At 48.4% G+C, this 8,173-nt stretch overlaps 1 long non-coding RNA gene across 1 annotated transcript; it reads right to left on the bottom strand.

Moving 5' to 3' along the window:
- Window positions 1-1,441: 1,441 nt before the first annotated feature.
- Window positions 1,442-7,422, bottom strand: LOC124978266 (uncharacterized). The gene is made up of 3 exons (XR_007107349.1): window positions 7,263-7,422; window positions 6,888-6,912; window positions 1,442-2,108 (listed from the first exon to the last, which is right to left on the bottom strand). It is a non-coding gene; the product is annotated as an uncharacterized LOC124978266 (long non-coding RNA).
- Window positions 7,423-8,173: the final 751 nt, after the last annotated feature.

Genomic DNA, 8,173 nt, shown 5'->3' on the forward strand with positions numbered 1-8,173 from the left:
CTGGGGAGGCTTTAACAGACCATGCCCCCATCTTCCAGGTGCTTATCTGTCGGATGAGGCTCCCTGTGGTTTTCAGTTGTCCCTCGTTGTCTTTTCCCTGTTCACCCATTCATGGCTGACTAGGTACCTAACATTCCTCCAGCTAGAAGCCTCTGTGGTTTGAAGCAATGGAGTGTGTGTTAGTTTTCCATCACTGTGACTAAATACCCATGATAAACACCTTAAAAATGAAAGATTTCTTTTGGCTCATAATTTCAGACGTTTCAGTTCAAGCTTGGTCCAGTTGCTTTGGGCTTGTGGTGACACAGTACAACATGGCGGCAGGAGTGCGTGATAGAAGAAGACTGTTCACCTCACCAAAGAAAAGAGAGGGGGAGAGACCAGGGTCCCACCCTGCCCTTCAAGGGCACACCCCCAAGGACCTAACTTCCTGTAAGCCCCACCTCCTAAAGTTTCCTCTACCTCCCAATAGCACATGAGACTTTGCAAGACACTCCAGATCCAAATTATAACAGAGTGACGTGTTGCTACATGGAAAATGGATGGCCTGAAACTGCAGAGGGGCCTTTGGATCACCCGTCCTGTCTGCCATGAACAGAGATGTATCAGTCATTCTCCAACCTAGCTTAGACAACTGAAAGAGGACACAGATACACACTGAGACCTCTAAAGTTTCCCATATCCTACACTCTAGTAGGGCTCAGCCTTCAGAACCAAGCAAATAAGTGAAATTTAAAGCAGGTAGGTGGAGGAATACCACATTGCCCTAGTACTATGGAGTTATACTAAACCTTGATTGCTCTTGTGCATATCTTTCCTCTTTTTATCTTTCAAGATTGTGTTTGCTGTCCGTGGCCCTTTGAATTTCCATGAGTTTTAGAAATCAGCTTGTCAATTTCCACAAATGAACATTTTCCACTATTTTCAGAAGGATTTGTGCTGACTCTAAAGATTAATTTGGAGACAAAACTCTTTGCAAACTTGAGTCTTCCCTCCAGATTAATGGATATCAAGAAACCAAGCGCAATGCCGCCTGCCCCAGGGTGGTTGCCATTTCTGTCTCTACCTGGAGATTCCGAACAACTTCAGAGCAGGCTTACTTCAAGGGTTGGTGCTTTTCAGATTTCAGGTCGACCTAGGAACTGACCCCATAGTTTTGGAATTTTGGCATCTTTTAGAAAGTATCATTTGACACAGGAGTCTTATAAATTAAACGAGAAATGATGAGATAGTCAATAATCAATAAATAGACACAACTATAAAAAGAAAAAACAAAAACTTGAGTCTTCCAATCCATGAATGTGGTCTACCCCTTGATTCACTTAGATTTCAGTTTCTTTCAATGATATATGCCATTTTCAATGAAGAGGCCTCTCTCACACATGTTGTTAGATTTATTCATAGATATGTGATATTTTAAGCTATTTTAATGGGCAAACATTAAAGATATCAAATTGAATGAGATTATGTCTGTGGAAATACTTTGCAAAATGAAAAACTGTGTAAAATCTGAGATGTTCTTTCTCACCCACGGCACTGAACACCCTTTGGAAAGCTTTTCTACATGTCCTTAAGGCAGGCTGCCCAATGGGTACTGATTAAACAAAAGGCTAGGGCCATACAACCAGGACAGCCAAAGAAGTGACAGCAGAGGCCAAGAGGAGAAAGACTGGCCTGGAATGAACTCTTCAGAATTAAAGGAGGAATTCTCCCTGATTCAGAGTTCTACTCAACAGCCACTAGATGGCCTCAAGGGGAATCCCAAAGAGCTTATCATTCCATCCAAGTCCAAGGGCTTGATGCACCTGCTACAAGGTCTTATTCAACAGATGAGCCAAAAATTCTTCTGCACCTCAACCGGTTCTCTGTGGGAGCCGAGGTCCCCTCTGCCTCCTTCCACTCTCCACAAGCATCCTCGACTGTAGAACACAGAATGGCGAGGCCAGGCTGCTTCCTGGGAACAGTGGCTGGGGAGGAGACACGCTGGCTTCTGCTGGAGTCTGAGCCGGTGACTCACCCGTCTCTGAGCCCAGCCTCACAGCACCTCCCTCCTGCTCAGCCCTGCCTGCCATGGACACCACCCGGTTCTCCTTCCTTGTTCCGTTGGTCTAGAGAAGAAGATGGCCAAGAATGAAGTCTTGCGACATTAACATTACTTACGAAACACAAAAAGGATATCTGCCTGCCATCATTCCATTCCAGTCTTTTTTTTTTTTTGGGGGGGGGGGTTTGCTGGGGATCGAACCCAGGGCCTTGTGCTTACAAGGCAAGCACTCTACTGACTGAGCTATCTCCCCAGCCCCTCATTCCAGTCTTTGGATCACTCCCCAGATGATCAAAAGCAACAATGACACTGGGATGGGACTCATCAATCTGTGTTTTAACAAGTCCTCCAAGTGATTTAGGGGCTCTCCCAGGACTACCTGATTCCACAGGGGTGTACATTTATAACTGGCTATTTTATGACCCTCTATGGATAGAAGCTTAGTTGTAGAAAACTGAGAGTAAAAAATATATATATATTCTTGCCAATAGATATGTGTGTTAGCTTTCTGGTAATATAATGAAACACCTGAGATAATCAACTTATAAAGACAAAAGGTGTATTTTGGCTCACAGTTTTAGAAGTTCCAGTCTGAGATCAGCTGGATCCATTGCTTTTGGGCCTGTGGTGAGATGGCACTTCATGGCCCGTAGCAGAGCAAAACAGTTTACCTCATGGTCAGGAAACAAGGGAGAGCAATGGGGCAGAGGGGTGTCTGGGGTCCCACAATCCTATTCAAGGATGTGCTCCCCCATGACCTAAGGACCTCCCACTAGGCCCCACCTCTTAAAGGTCCCAGCACCTTCCAATAGCACTACCCAGGGGACCAAGCTTTAACACACGGGCCTTTGGGGAAATTCAAGATCCAAACTGTAGCAATATGCAAATGAACTTTGTCTAGCAGAGATACATACATTTTAAAAAAAAATACCATTCCAACTTATAGAATATTAACCAGTTTTATGTTCATTGGCAAGTTCATTTTAGCATTGCTAATTCTGTATGTCTTTTTAACTATTCCCCCTAACTGGTTTAACAACTTTCTTGTTCTCTTATTAATTAAGGCAATAAATAGATATGATCTTTAACACAAATTCATTTTATACTTGTATGAAGGCCTAGTTTTACATTTTTTGAAAATTATACTTCAACATAGTTATTTTCAAAGGCAAGTCCTGGGCCAGCCCGTTACCTGGGAACTTGCTAGAAATGCAGATTTGCAGGCCTCCTGGGGCTGCTGAATGGGAAACTCTGGGGAAGGGATCAGGTTGTGAGGAGCCCCCAGTTTCTCCTGACGCACCCTCAAGCTGGAGAAGCCCTGCTTTAGCACACCCAGCAGCTTATCAAGACACCTGTGGGAGTCAGCTTTTCATAACTAAGGCCAAAATGCCAGACAAGAACAACTTACAAAAGGAAAAGTTTACTTTGGTACTGGGGGTTGAACCCAGGGGTGCTCGTCCATAGCTCTATCCCAGCCCTTTTTAGTTTGTTTGTTTGGAGACAGGGTCTTGCTAAGTTGCTGAGGCTGACCTCAGACTTGATCCTCCTGCCTCAGCCTCCAAGTCCCTGGTATCACAGGCGTTTGCCACGGTGCCTGATTGGAAAAGTTTATTTTTGTCCACAGTTTCAGAGGCTCAGTCTGTGGTGGGATGACTCCCTCTCTGGACCCAGCGTGAGGCAGGACATCATGGTGGAAGGGCATGGCAGAGAAGCCATGTTTTGTTCAAGATGCCCAGAAAGCAGAGAGAGGAAGGTGCCAGGGGGAAGAAGCACCCTTCCAGGGCGCACGCCCAGTGACCACCCCCTCCAGCCAAGCCTCACCTGCCCAGTTACCACCCAGTCAGTCCGTCCAAACTAGGAAGGACTGGTTCAGTTACGGCTCTCCCAACCCTCACTACACCCTCAAATATTCCTGCACTACGGGAGCTTGGGGGGCACCTCATATCCAAATCCAAACAATGCCACTGTCCTCCTGGCTTCTGAATCCTCAGAGCCTGACCGTCGTGTGGTCCCTGACACAGCCTGGGTCTCCAGGGCCGGCGAGGCAGGGCAGTCAATCACTCCCTGTCTCCCTTCCCGCAGCAGCAGGGCGTTAACAAACGTCCTTTGTGAGGCAGGCAGAACAAGAATGTGAAGATTTCCTTGAAGGGGTCATCCAGGGCCTGTGTGCACCTGCCGCTCGGGCCGGCGGCGTTAACCTCCACACACACAAGCTCTGTCACTGATTTTCCCTAAGAGGCCAGGACCCACGAGAAGGGATGGGGACAGAGCAAAACATGATCTCAGGACCCAGTCCCGAATAGTGGGCCTATTCTCTGCCTCCCGCAGGAACAGAGTGTCACTTCACTGCAGGCAGACGCACAGTCACAAGCCAGCTGTGCACCAGCCTGGAACACACATGCTGCCCATTCGTCCTGCAGCCGGGCCGGGCGCTCTGCCCACAACAGGGGGACCTCCCTGACTGCCCACACCAAGCGAGCCAGATAGCCGCCCCTCGCCAGCAGAGGATCCCCCGGAAACACTGCCTTCCCTTCCTTGGCACGACTGACGGACAGCAAGGGCAGTTAGCCACCTCCCACCCTCACCACCCACCACCCACCCCTGCCACGCCTGCAGGGCCTGGCTGCTGCCCATCAGTCCCCTGGGGACAGGAGCCATAAAGCCCAAGGGGAGCACACTGGGGGAGGGCCTCTCGGGGAAGCATCAGAGTTCAGGGGCTGGGAGCAAATTCTGCCTCTGCCTCACTTGGCAGGCTGTGGGCTCGGGCATGTGGTCCCCTCTCCTAACCGCCGCTTTCTCCAGTAAAAGGGGGTGACAGAAGCACCTTCCTCTGGGTGCAGGGAGGACTAATGAGCTCACAAATACAGCCCTTATCACAGAGCTACTCCCCGAACAAATGCTGGGCCGACCCTGCACCTGATGGCGGGGGGGCTGTTCACAGTGAGTGGATTTTAAGTCCCCCAGGGGAAAGAAGGAGACTGCGGAGGAGCCTTCAGGGCTCACCTGCGACCAGCTTCTCCCCTGCTGGAGAAAACCTCAGGAAGGACAGCGTGGGCCAGAAACGAGGGGAGCCCCAAGTCCGCCTGCCATCCCTGCCACTGCCTGCCTGTGTGATTCTAATCAAGTCCTGTCACCTCTCTGAGCCTGTTTCCCACCTGTGAAACAAGAGCTGGACAAGAGTTTTACAGTTCTTCCCTCTGTGATATCCTGTGGCTTTGCTCCCACGGAGACCTGCTGAATGGCACACAGAGGCCCCAGCCCTTCTAAGTGTGGCCCTTGCTGCTGTCCAAGGCTGGATCTACTTGGAAAGCCACTATGAGGTGGTCCCCAGAGAACAGCAGGCTGAGATTGCTCTGTTAGAGTCCTTTGGAATGGACACAATGCATCCTGCCCCTTCCCAGCCCCCGGAGGCCAAGCCGGGCTCCCAGGAAGTGTCAGGAAGAGACTCAGATTGCAAAGATACATGGCGAGACAGACACTCTGCCAGCCCACAGGAATCCAGGCCAAGAGTAGATAATGCATACACCAAATAGGCGCCATAATTGCCAGGTGTCTGAGTCACCTGCTTCAGGTACCACAGTGCCCTTGCCTGCCTCCTCCACATCCCTTAGCCAAAAGAATCCTGGCACAACCATCAGCTAAACAAACCCCACTCGAATCCCCTCACCTGTCCTATCCCCAGTCCCCTGCCCCCTAGGTTCCCAGTACTTTCACCAAACACAGGTGACTACTGTCCAGATTATATCAGCTCCAGGGCTTCCAGCGACACACGAAGGACTGCCTCTCACCTGCACAGAGCTCTCCTTCCTAAATGGATCCAGAGAAGAACGAAGCCGTCTGCCAGGTGCCCGGCACATCCAACTCTGGGGGAGATGCAGGGTAGTTTGCAGAAAGGAATATGAAGCTGGAATCCCAGCTGTGCAAACTTGGATGAGTTATTTTTAACATCTTCGAATCTCAGTTTGCTCACCTGTAAGCTGTATCGGCAACACCAGCCCTGCAAGATCGTCCTGGGAGTTAGGCAAAGCTGCATGTGAAGCATCTGCTGTGCACGAGGTCCTCAGTAAAGGGCATTCAAGTGGGGGGTAGTCACCCAGTTGACAAAAACTGCACAGAAATGCACGTACAGTTTGAGAAAGAAGAGATCTAAGATGGTCCCCAAATCGGGAGTGGTGGCACTTGTCCTGTAATCCCAGCAATTCAGAAGGCTAAGGCAGGAGGATTGCAAGTTCCAAGCCAGCCTTAGCAATTTAGCAAGACCCTGTTTCAAGACAAAAATAAAAAGGGCTGTAGCTCAGCAGTAAAGTACCCCTGGGTTCAATCCCAGTAACATAAATAAATAAATCCACTACCTCAGAGATTCCTTGGGCAATTTATTCAAAATGAATTAGATTATGTTTGGATTAGGAAGAGTAGTCTCATTCTCCTCTAAGAATTTTGCATTGGATTCAAACAGATGACAAATCCACAGAGAACTCTCCGATTTTGTCTGAAGAACCCTGGAGGGAAATTCAGACTCAGCTGACTCAGGTTTTCAGGTTTTTCTGAAGCTAATCACTTCACTAACCAGACCGGATTATGCTGGTTCTCAAGCCCAGCTGCGCATTAGCATCACCTGGGAGCCTCCCTAAATTCTGGGTACCAAGCTTCACTCTTGACCAATTTCATCAGAAACTCTGCTGGGTGGACCCTGGGTGTCAAGAGTTCCCTGGGTGATTCTAAGGAACAGAAGATATCTAAGGTCCCTCCCAGTTATCCCTGAGGCCTACAACCACGCATGATTCAGCGTAGACACTTAGCATCTATCTGCCTGTTGAATAAACAGCTGAAGATTATGACTCACCTTCTTTTTTGCGTTGTCCATGTTCCTAATTAATGAGATAAAAGAAAAAAAGGAGAAGGTGAATCCTAATAAGAATCATGGAGTAGCACTGTCCAGTAGAAATCTCTGAAACCATGGGAAGAGGCTACAATCTGTACCATTCACTACAGTAGCCAAGAGCCAAATGTGGCTCCTGAATTCTTGAAATGTGACCAGGGATGAGGAACTCAATGTTTAATTTTATTTAAGGTTGAATTTAATTTTAAATAGCCACATATGACTTCCGGCTACCGAACTGAACTGTACCCACAGGGGTACCCACAGGCACCCTTTGCATGCACAGCGTGGCTGGAGTTCCCCGCGCCCCTCCTTTACCACACCCTCTGCCTCCAGTACCTGTAGTCATGGCCAGGGAGCTGAGGAAGTGGCCCCACCGTCCTCCAGTCAAAGGGTGGGCCCAGGACCCAAGCAAAGTGCACCAGACTCTCCTCTCTGGAATCCGACTCAAGCTTTGGTGCCACGAGAACAGAAGATGAGTCAGAGCAGACTGATACAGTGTTGATGCCCTATGACCTTGTATATTAGTTTCTAGAACATGAGATCAGAGTGTGGTGATCACAATAGTGATACAGTATGAGCTAGGAATCATTATCATCATCTTTTGTCATCATCAAAGTCACTGGCACCCAGCAACTCTGATATGCCAGTTCCTGTCACTAGGAACACGATTTGCCTAGCTTCTCTTCACCTGTAAAATGGGAATCATGCTCTCCCTAACTTCCTCCTGAATTTTTGTGAAGACAGCAAAGGAGATAATGGCGTAAATCCTTTAGGCCAAATAAGGAGTTACTCAAGTGTCTGTCACAGGTATTTCCAGGGCATAAGGGCAGGGTTTGATGAAGGACTCAGGACCTGGGTCAAGCTCACAAGCTGTGCAACATCAGACAAGACACTTGTCCTCTCTGATCTTTTGACCAAATTGAGTTAGACACATCTATTTCCAGTTTCACCGTTTCTAATATATTTGCTGGCCCCTTTACCTGACACATACTCCCTCCCACTTCCATGCACAAATGCCAGAAAATTCTCTAACCTAAATTATGCCAGTGTTTTGCACGAGTCATTTCTTCTCTCCCTGGCTTCCTACTTCACTGGGACACTGCCCTGGGTGTGCACCCTCCTAGCTTTCTGTACTAACTCTCTGGCAGAGGACTCCATGGGTAGCATGTCTGTCTCCTAGTGTATTCACTGTCTGAATATTTGAATGCATACCCCAAGTCTGTTTATTATTTATTCTGACTATTTCA

Source organism: Sciurus carolinensis, chromosome 2 (genome assembly GCF_902686445.1).
Source record: "Sciurus carolinensis chromosome 2, mSciCar1.2, whole genome shotgun sequence".
In the NCBI taxonomy this organism is placed as follows: Eukaryota; Metazoa; Chordata; class Mammalia; order Rodentia; family Sciuridae; genus Sciurus; species Sciurus carolinensis.